Raw genomic sequence first — 11672 nt, 5'->3', positions numbered from 1 at the left:
CAAAAGTTTACATACACTTGTAGAGAACATATTGTCATTGCTGTCTTGAGTTTCCAATATTTTCTACAACTCTTATTTTTTTGTGATAGAGTGATTGGAGCACATACTTGTTGGTCACAAAAAACATTCATGAATTTGGTTCTTTTATGAATTTATTATGGGTCTACTGAAAATGTGACCAAATCTTATGGGTCAAAAGTATACATACGGCAATGTTAATATTTGGTTACATGTCCCTTGGCAAGTTTCACTGCAATAAGGTGCTTTTGGTTGCCATCCACAAGCTTCTGGTTGAATTTTTGACCACTCCTCTCGACAGAATTGGTGCAGTTCAGATAAATTTGTTGGTTTTCTGACATGGACTTGTTTTTTCAACATTGTCCACACGTTTAAGTCAGGACTTTGGGAAGGCCATTCTAAAACCTTAACTCTAACCTGATTTAGCCATTCCTTTACCACTTTTGACATGTGTTTGGGGTTATTGTCCTGTTGGAACACCCAACTGCGTCCAAAACCCAACTTTCGGGCTGATGATTTTAGGTTGTCCTGAAGAATTTGGAGGTGATCCTCCTTTTTCATTGTCCCATTTACTCTCTGTAAAGCACCAGTTTCATTGGCAGCAGAACAGGCCCAGAGCATAATACTACCACCACCATGCTTGACGGTATTCCTGGGATTAAAGGCCTCCGTTTTTCTCCTCCAAACATATTGCTGGGTATTGTAGCCAAACAGCTCAATTTTTGTTTCATCTGACCACAGAACTTCCTCCAGAAAGTCTTATCTTTGTCCATGTGATGTCAGATGAAACAAAAACTGAGTTGTAATACCCAGCAATATGTTTGGAGTAGAAAAGGTGAGGCCTTTAATCCCAGGAACACCATTCCTACCATCAAGCATGGTGGTGGTGGTAGTATTATGCGCTGGGCCTGTTTTGCTGCCAATGGAACTGGTGCTTTACAGAGAGTAAATAGGACAATGAAAAAGGAGGATGACCTCCAAATTCTTCAGGACAACCTAAAATCATCAGCCCCGGAGGTTGGGTCTTGGGCGCAGTTGGGTGTTCCAAGAGGACAATGACCCCAAACACACGTCAAAAGTATATTCAATTGAATATAGGTTGAAAAGGATTTGCAAATCATTGTATTCTGTTTTTATTTACGATTTACATAATGTGCCAACTTCACTGGTTTTGGGTTTTGGAAATGTTATGAATGTGCCCGTTACTTCAAACTTATAGCATTTGTATAAAATGTTGATGAAGGTTTTTGGATGTTTTTAAGAGAGCTTCATAGGCGGAATAGATCGAAACCCCCATTACCTGCATTGTTAGCCACCTCTTGCTAGCATTTGTTTACGAGTTGGAAGGCATAAAAAATGTGTTCTTGTCTCACACGGAGATTGTGAATGATAGACAAAATTAAAAAAGAGCAGTTCCTCTAGTCCAGTTGGCTCTGGGGCCACATGAGGCTCTTTCATGCCTTTGGCCCTGCTTGGCTCCCTTTGGCTTGCCTTTGACACAAAATGTCAATAAATAATGGCTATTTAATTGTAATTAATTCTATTTTATTTAGTAAATTTTAATGTTACAGTTGTTATTTTGGAGATTTCTGTGGTCTTGTAATATAAAAATAAAACATATTTTAATATTTTGTGCCATCTTTTGTTGCCTAGCAATTGTATTTTTTTTTTTTTGGCGGTCAACTTCCGGTAAGCTAGCAATTGACGTAAAATACAACATTTAAAGCTTCATGGACAGATTAATTTGCCTTCACAAAATACTTTGTGAATCGTTTTCTGTCTAATGTTTGATTTAATAAATGATATTTCATAAGTGTAGTGAAACTGTAAGTGGCGTTATCGTCATTTTATGGAACAGACAGAGTTTGCGGCTCTCGGTGGGTTTTATTTGGTGGGAAAAGGGTTAAAATGGCTCTCTGTATGGTGAAGGTTACCGAGCCCTGCTCAAATCTTTAAAAAAAAGTTTAAATATATAACAGAACTTATGACAATTATATCGACTCAACAACATAAACTTGCCTGTAGTTGTGTTGGTTTTAATGCGGGATCATCACTTCCGGTGTACGTCGCTCTTCAAACGACTCTGTGTTGTGTTCAGTCGCCTACACTCTACTGACATCTGGTGTGTGAAAACTGCAACTACACTCAAAAGCCACTATAATACGCCTCTCCCCTCTTAAAGGGGAACTGCACTTTTTGGGGTAGTTTTGCGTAGCATTCATAATCATTATGTAAAACAAGAACACATGTGTTTTTTGTTTTTTTTAATGCATTGTAAATATTAAATACGTTAAAAAGTTCGCTTACAATGGAACCTATCGTAGTCGCTGTATTCTGCCTAAAAAGACCTCCAAACACCTCCATTATGGTTTTATATACAAACCCCAAAACCAGTGAAGTTGGCACGTTGTGTAAATCGTAAATACAAACAGAATACAATGATTAGCAAATCCTTTTCAACCTATATTCAATTGAATAGACTGCAAAGACAAGATACTTAACGTTTGAACTGGAAAACCTTATTTTTAGCAAATATTAGCTCATTTGGAATTTAATGCCCGCAACATGTTTCAAAAAAGCTGGCACAAGTGGCAAAAAAGACTGAGAAAGTTGAGGAATGCTCATCAAACACTTATTTGGAACATCCCACAGGTGAACAGGCTAATTGGGAACAGGTGGGTGCCATGATTGGGTATAAAAGCAGCTTCCATGAAATGCTCAGTCATTCACAAACAAGGATGAGGCGAGGGTCACCACTTTGTGAACAAATGCGTGAGCAAATTGTCGAAGAGTTTAAGAACAACATTTCTCAACTAGCTTTTGCAAGGAATTTAGGGATTTCACCATCTATGGTCCGTAATATCATCAAAAGGTTCAGAGAATTTGGAGAAATCACTGCAGGTAAGCGGCATGCCCGTGACCTTCGATCCCTCAGGCGGTACTGCATCAAAAAGCGACATCAGTGTGTAAAGGATATCACCACATGGGCTCAGGAACACTTCAGAAAACCACTGTCAGTAACTACAGTTTGTCGCTACATCTGTAAGTGCAAGTTAAAACTCTCCTATGCAAAGCCAAAGCCATTTATCAACAACACCCAGAAACGGTGCCGGCTTCGCTGGGCCCGAGCTCATCCGAGCTTTGAGGAGAAGAACCATCCGAACTGTTATAGGCGCAAAGTTGAAAAGCCAGCATCTGTGATGGTATGGGGGTGTATTAGTGCCCAAGGCATGGGTAACTCACACAACTGTGAAGGCACCATTAATGCTGAAAGGTACATACAGGTTTTGGAGCAACATATGTTGCCATCCAAGCAACGTTATCATGGACGCCCCTGCTTTTTTCAGCAAGACAATGCCAAACCACATTCTACACGCGTTACGTGTTGTAAAAAGAAAAGGCGATGTAACACAGTGGTAAAAATGCCCCTGTGCCAACTTTTTTGCTATGTGTTGCTGCCCGGATTGCTAATAATCAAATGCTAATAATCAAATGTAAACAATCAAATGCAGATACTTTTTCTTATGCCTTCTGATCTCTCTCTCTCTCTCTCTATGTCCACTACTTGCTGTCCATATCTTACCCCCCCCCCCCTCCTCCACACCCCTGATTGTAAATAATGTAAATAATTCAATGTGATTATCTTGTGTGATGACTGTATTATGATGATAGTGTATATATGAGAGTATATATCTGTATCATGAATCAATTTAAGTGGACCCCGACTTAAACAAGTTGAAAAACTTATTCCGGTGTTACCATTTAGTGGTCAATTGTACGGAATATGTACTGTACTGTGCAACCTACTAATAAAAGTCTCAATCAATCAATCAAAACCATTAAATTCTAAGTTAATGATTATCTACAAAAAAAAACAAGTTTCTCAGTTCGAACATTAAATATATTGTCTTTGCAGTCTATTCAATTGAATATAGGTTGAAAAGGATTTGCAAATCATTGTATTCTGTTTTTATTTACAGTTTACACAACGTGACAACTTCACTGGTTTTGGGTTTTGTACATGCTGTGAATATACATGTGATGTAGTAACAGGCACATTTATAATGACATGTAATGTTTACGTATTTTGATCATTTGTCAAAGTGTACCAACTTGCCGGAATACGTCCTCATCCTTCTACTATCCAGGTGAGAGGCATGATTTATGATCCTAGAATAATATTTCGCCAGCAAGGAAGCAGCTCACCAATCAATCATGTTAACATTGGCACACAAGCTTGTGATCACGGCACTGCTATAAATAGTTTTTCTGCATTAGTGCTTATAATGACAACATCCCCATCCATCCATCCATCCATTTTCTACCGCTTGTCCCTTTTGGGGTGGCGGGGGGTGCTGGAGCCTATCTCCGCTGCATTCGGGCGGAAGGCGGGGTACACCCTGGAGAAGTCACCACTTCATCACAGGGCCAACACAGATAGACAGACAACATTCACACTCACATTCACACACTAGGGCCAATTTAGTGTTGCCAATCAACCTATCCCCAGGTGCATGTCTTTGGAGGTGGGAGGAAGCCGGAGTACCCGGAGGGAACATGCAAACTCCACACAGAAAGATCCCGAGCCCGGGATTGAACTCAGGCACATGCACTAACCCCTGTTCCACCGTGCTGCCCACAACATCACCAATACTTGGTTAATATTCAGGTCATGAAATGTAAATAGAGCATTGTTGGTGCTTTTTGGATGGTTATTTAATGGATTTTAGAATTAGAATTTTGCTAAGAGTAAGATGCAGTAAAATTCAGTTAAAAAAGTAAAATTTAAGTAAAAGTTTTGAATTATCTCATCATTTGTATCATTTATTGTGTATCATTTAATCAACTTTAATGTGGATCATTAAAGTTTGTCTAAGTCTATTTGTACTCATTGGCTTCTTTAAAAAGTAGGGGGGATGGGAAAAAAAAGTAAATCGAATTTTTGGTGAAAAATTTGCATATTTCATTTATAGGCTGAATGTCCCAGGCCTAGAAGAGACTAACACTGGAGCGCTGTCGTATAAATGGCCTTTGATTATAGATTTCTTGCAGTAGGTCCTTAAAAACAGACAAAGAATATACAATCATCAAACGTCCACTGTAGAGGACGATGAGTCTCAGGAATATACAAAATAAAAAATAATAGTAAAATGTAGAAATCCGCACGCTCATTCCTTAGCTTTCTGATAACGTGGTCCCTGGAACAATTCAGCATAACCCTGTTGTATAGTGCTTATCTCCTGGTTTGTCAGGGCTCGACATGTTCCTCATAGGTCTGGGCTCCTACGTCACCCAACATCACAGCAGTCTGTATCCAAGGCAACAGCAAAAGGACATGATGTCACCTGCTATACATAACAATGGTGATGAATGTTAGACACCGGCTGCCCCCGAGTGGACATGTCTCTAACATGGGGACGGCGTGGCGTGGTTGGGAGAGTGGCCGTGCCAGCAACCTGAGGGTTCCTGGTTCGACCCCCAGCTTCTGCCAACCTAGTGACATCCGTTGTGTCCTTGAGCGAGACACTTCACCCTTGCTTCTGATGGGTTGTGGTTAGAGCCTTGCATGGCAGCTCCCACTTTTTACACATTTTGTCATGTCACGGCCTTATTCCATAACTGAATGAATACATTTTTATCCGCAAAATTCTACACAAAATACCCCATGACAGGTTTTTTTTTAAAATTTGCAAATGTATTAAAAATTTAAAAAATATTATATAAGTGTATATACATAAATATTCATAGTCTTTTTTTCAATACTTTGTTGATGTACCTTTGGCAGAAATTACAGCCTCAAGTCTTTTTGGATACGATGCCACAAGCTTGGCACACCGACCTTTGGGCAGTTTCGCCAATTCCTCTTTGCAGCACCTCCACCATCAGGTTGGATGGGAAGCATTGTGTTTCATCCAGGATGTTTCTGTACATTGCTGCATTCATCTTAGTCTAATCAGGGAGGTGACCAAGAAACCGATGGTCACTCTGTCAGAGCGACAGCATTCCTCTGTGGAGAGAGGAGAACCTTCCACAAGGACAATCATCTCTGCAGCAATCCACCAATCAGGCCTGTATGGTAGAGTGGCCAGACGGAAGCCATTTCTCAGTAAAATGTTTGCCAAAATTCACCTGAAAAAGACTCATGGAACATTAGAAACAAAATTATCTGGGTCTGTCAAGACAAAGATTGAACTCTTGGGCTTGAATGCTTGGGGGAAAAAAACAGGCACCGCTTATCACCAGGCCAATACCATCCCTACAGTGAAGCATGGTGGTGGCAGCATCATGCTGTGGGGTTGTTTTTCAGCGGCAGGAACTGGAAGACTAGTAGACTCGGGATAGAGGGAAAGATGAATGCAGCAATGTACAGAGACACCCTGGATGAAAACCAACGCTTACCATCCAACCTGATAGAGCTTGAAAGGTGCTGCAAAGAGGAATGGGCGAAACTGCCCAAAGGTAAGGCTGTGATTGCTGCCAAAGGTGCATCAACAAAGTATTGAACAAAGGCTGTGAATACTTACTGTATGTACATGTGATTTGTTTTTTCAATTTTAATAAACCTTGCAAATTAAAAAAAAAAACATTTCACATTGTCATTATGGGGTATTTTGGGACAAAAAATAATATATATTCCATTTTGAAATGAGGCTGTAACATAAAATGTGGAAAAAGTGAAACGCAAATCTAAAAACAAAGTTAGGGCAGTTTTTCCATTTGTATTATATGGCAGATTTTAAAACAAACAAAAACGGGTTGATTTTCAATCAAATATTGCCATAAAATTGGATTTTGTGCTGTTTTCCTTTTGTGGATTGTTATTTTTCCAGATAAACGCAAAAATCCAATTTATGTTAATCCAAAATGCTAAAATGCGCGGTTATCTGTGTGATTACAAATTGAACCGGAAGCAGTATTTTAGCTCTTCCCTGGCATTTAGCATGTTTTTTAGCATCATTGTAACATCTTTGTTCAGCAGGAGTCTTATTGTTGTTGTTTTTTTTAAAAACTGTCATTGAGTAGTTGTCCAACTTTTTGTTACAGAAATGAAAATAGAAAAAATGGCCCGAAACGTGTTTTTTGATTTGCATTTAAGAATTGGAAATAGAATGAACGGAAGGTACACAATGTGAATATTTTCTAGATGCACTGCACGTCAGCAAAACTATACCAAAAAAAAAATTGGAAACCTGTAACAAATGTTTTAATCCAATTTGTATCAAATTGTTATACCAAGAATCGGAATCAAATGTATATCCCTGACTGTTGGTAGCCTGGACGAGGTATGTTGACAGCTTCTGATATTGAACAAATATAAACATATAATAATTAGAAAATATATTCATCTACACTTTTTTTGTGATTGATAAAATCAGTTGTGATTGTACTTGTGGTTAGTCATTTTTTTCTGTATGGCAAAGTGATGAACAGAAGGGACTTGTCCACAATCCAAACTACAAGCAATCTGAGAATCTCCACAGAGCCGAGCCTTACAATAAAAACGTTTTTGTGGACTGTCGACACTGGAGAACGCAGAGAGAAGCATCAAACCTGAGACCTTACCATGGCCCTGACTGCCATTGAGAACACTGAGGTAGACCGACAAGAAGAAGATATGATAGACTGAAGACATACACTATATTGCCAACAGTATTTGACCACCTGCCTTGACTCACATATGAACTTGAAGTGCCATCCCATTCCTAACCCATAGGGTTCAAATGATGTCGGTCCACCTTTTGCAGCTATTGAAACTTCAACTCTTCTGGGAAGGCTGTCCACAAGGTTGCGGAGTGTGTTTATAGGAATTTTCGACCATTCTTCCAAAAGCGCATTGGTGAGGACCCACACTGATGTTGGTCGAGAAGGCCCGGCTCTCAGTCTCCGTTCTAATTCATCCCAAAGGTGTTCTATCGGGTTCAGATCAGGACTCTGTGCAGGCCAGTCAAGTTCATCTGCACCAGACTCTGTCACAGGTGGCATCTTATGACAGTTCCACGCTGGAAATCACGGAGCTCCTGAGAGTGGCCCATTATTTCACAAATGTTTGTAGAAACAGTCTCCATGCCTAAGTGCTTGATTTTATACACCTGTGGCCGGGCCAAGTGATTAGGACACCTGGGGCCGTACTTACCAAGCTTCTTAGAATTACTCCTAAGAAGTCTGCTAAGAGTTGACTTAAGAGTAAATAAATTCTTCGCTGAAAGCTGCACTTAAAAGTTAGTTATCAAGCGTCTTACTCACACTTTCAGCGAAGTGTAGGACTGAATCTTAAGTGTCACACTCAGAGCTGAATTACGACATTACTATGTGCCGTAAACGGAATTTTAGGTGACGTCATTTCTGTGTCCATAGAAATGACCAATCACGGAAGGGAATCCGTTGTCTAAGAATAAAGAAATATCTTGGAAATATTTAAGTGGACAATGGGAGTGTATATTTTGACAATAAACTACAAAATAATACAAAACAAACAAACAATATTGGCAATGAATAAAAAATAAATGTTTCCTTTTTGTTGCACCTTTCCTGCTTCCTGCTCCCAGACCGTAACAAAGAGGCAGGGGAGACACTTCTCCAGGATGTATGCTCGGGGCAACACCCTTCACTTTACCCGGCAGTGGGTCTCCACAGCGGACGACTTTAGAGTGAATGATGAGTCCGGCGATTAGTTGCAAATCTTGCTTTATTGATTGCTTGCACACAGCCAATCCAACACAAAACAAACTAGTCCCCGCTCGCACTCACAATACCGCTCCCTCTCTTCTCTCGCCCACACACTCACTGACGTCACTCACCTCACATGCTGTCACCTAGCGTATGTGTGTGCCACACACATACGCTACTCTCATAACATTTTCTTTCCAATTCATTAATTAGGCAACTAATTTGAAACTGGTGTGGGTGGCTCTATATATACTAGTCCACTGCAGCCACATGCAGAAATCAACAAGGAATCGAAAATTATTAAATCTGTGACAAAAATAATACCTGCTCTGTCTAAACGATACCATTTGATCAGCTGCTCGTCATCAAACAAAGATGAACGTTCGCGCACGTCTCTCGCCTCAGTGCCATCCCCTGCTGGCAACTCCTAACCACTTAAGACACCTCTGAAGGTCTCTTAAATATCGTGGAGAGTAGGAGTGATTTTTAGACTTAAGAACGTTGATAAAAAGCTTTTATTCTTAAGTTTGAGAGTAGGACTAAATTTCGCAAATTTTCAGGACTTAAGTGTAAAATGGCACTCTAAGAAGCTTGATAAGTACGGCCCCTGATTCTCATCATTTGGATGGGTGGCCAAATACTTTTGGCAATATAGTGTATATAATTTATATTTATTTATTTATGAAATAGATGTTTTTGTTAACAAGTTAAATGTGTTTAATGATAATACAAGCACGTTTACCTCATATAGATTCCTTACTTTCATGAAGACAAGAATATAAGTTGGGGTATTACCTGATTCTGATGACTTGCATTGATTGGAATCAGACAGGATTCACAGTAGTGCTGATAACGTCCACATTTTTGAATGGAGGACAAAAAAAAGTCCTCCTTTCTGTCAAATACCACATGAAAGTGGTTAGTTAACATCTTATTTATCCAGCTTCCATACCCGTTTTAAAGTTAACGTACCAATAATTGTCACACACACTAAGTGTGGTGAAATTATCCCCTTGTTCACCCCCTGGGAGGTGAGGGGAGCAGTGAGCAGCATCGTTGGCCGCGCTCTGGAATCATTTTGGTGATTTAACCCCCAATTCCAACCCTTGATGCTGAGTGCCAAGCAGGGAGGTAATGGGTCCCATTTTTTATAGTCTTTGGTATGACTCGGCCGGGGTTTGAACTCATGACCTACCGATTTCAGGGCGCACACTCTTATCCACAAGACCACTGAGCAGGTCAGGCTTATAAACCTTTCTGAGAAAAGCAGGGCTTTTATTGTGAAGACAGGAACTGTGCCGTCAGTCTTTAGAGTTTAGACAGCAGGTACGGCGCGAGAGTCTGTTTAAATAAATAAATAATACATTTCGCCACACCTAGCGTGGTACTTTAACTTTATTAAAACTAAAAGACATTGTAGTACAAACCCCGTTTCCATATGAGTTGGGAAATTGTGTTAGATGTAAATATAAACGGAATACAAGGATTTGCAAATCCTTTTCAACCCATATTCAATTGAATGCACTACAAAGACAAGATATTTGATGTTCAAACTCATAAACTTTATTTTTTTTTTGCAAATAATAATTAACTTAGAATTTCATAGCTGCAACGCGTGCCAAAGTAGTTGGGAAAGGGCATGTTCACCGCTGTGTTACATGGCCTTTCCTTTTAACAACACTCAGTAAACGTTTGGGAACTGAGGAGACACATTTTTTAAGCTTCTCAGGTGGAATTCTTTCCCATTCTTGCTTGATGTACAGCTTAAGTTGTTCAACAGTCCGGGGGTCTCCGTTGTGGTATTTTAGGCTTCACACATTTTCAATGGGAGACAGGTCTGGGCTACAGGCAGGCCAGTCTAGTACCCGCACTCTTTTACTATGAAGCCACGTTGATGTAAGACGTGGCTTGGCATTGTCTTGCTGAAATAAGCAGGGGCGTCCATGGCAACGTTGCTTGGATGGCAACATATGTTGCTCCAAAAGCTGTATGTACCTTTTAGCATTAATGGCGCCTTCACAGATGTGTAAGTTACCCATGTCTTGGGCACTAATACACCCCCATACCATCACACATGCTGGCTTTTCAACTTTGCGCCTATAACAATCCGAATGGTTCTTTTCCTCCACAGGACACTTTTCCACTTTGTATCAGTCCATCTTAGATGAGCTCAGGCCCAGCGAAGCTGACGGCGTTTCTGGGTGTTGTTGATAAACGGTTTTCGCTTTGCATAGGAGAGTTTTAACTTGCACTTACAGATGTAGCGACCAACTGTAGTTACTGACAGTGGGTTTCTGAAGTGTTCCTGAGCCCATGTGGTGATATCCTTTGCCCACTGATGTCACTTGTCGATGCAGTACAGCCTGAGGGATCGAAGGTCACGGGGTTAGCTGCTTACGTGCAGTGATTTCTCCAGATTCTCTGAACCCTTTGATGATATTACGGACCGTACATGGTGAAATCCCAAAATTCCTTGCAATAGCTGGTTGAGAAAGGTTTTTCTTAAACTGTTCAACAATTTGCTCACGCATTTGTTGACAAAGTGGTGACCCTCGCCCCATCCTTGTTTGTGAATGACTGAGCATTTCATGGAATCTACTTTTATACCCAATCATGGCACACACCTGTTCCCAATTTGCCTGTTCACCTGTGGGATGTTCCAAATAAGTGTTTGATGAGCATTCCTCAACTTTATCAGTATTTATTGCCACCTTTCCCAACTTCTTTGTCACGTGTTGCTGCCATCAAATTCTAAAGTTATTATTTGCAAAAAAAAAAAGTTTATCAGTTTGAACATCAAATATGTTTTCTTTGTAGCATATTCAACTGAATATGGGTTGAAAATGATTCGCAAATCATTGTATTCCATTTATATTTACATCTAACACAATTTCCCAACTCATATGGAAACGGGGTTTGTAATTCAAAACCAGAAAGAAAGTTCTTCCGAAGGACTTATTGGTGTTCACGTCTGAAGGTGAGAATCA

This window comes from Entelurus aequoreus, linkage group LG21, assembly GCF_033978785.1.
Source record: "Entelurus aequoreus isolate RoL-2023_Sb linkage group LG21, RoL_Eaeq_v1.1, whole genome shotgun sequence".
Classification (NCBI taxonomy): Eukaryota; Metazoa; Chordata; class Actinopteri; order Syngnathiformes; family Syngnathidae; genus Entelurus; species Entelurus aequoreus.
The sequence above is the reverse complement of the archived record's forward strand: the minus strand, read 5'-3'. Positions refer to the sequence as shown.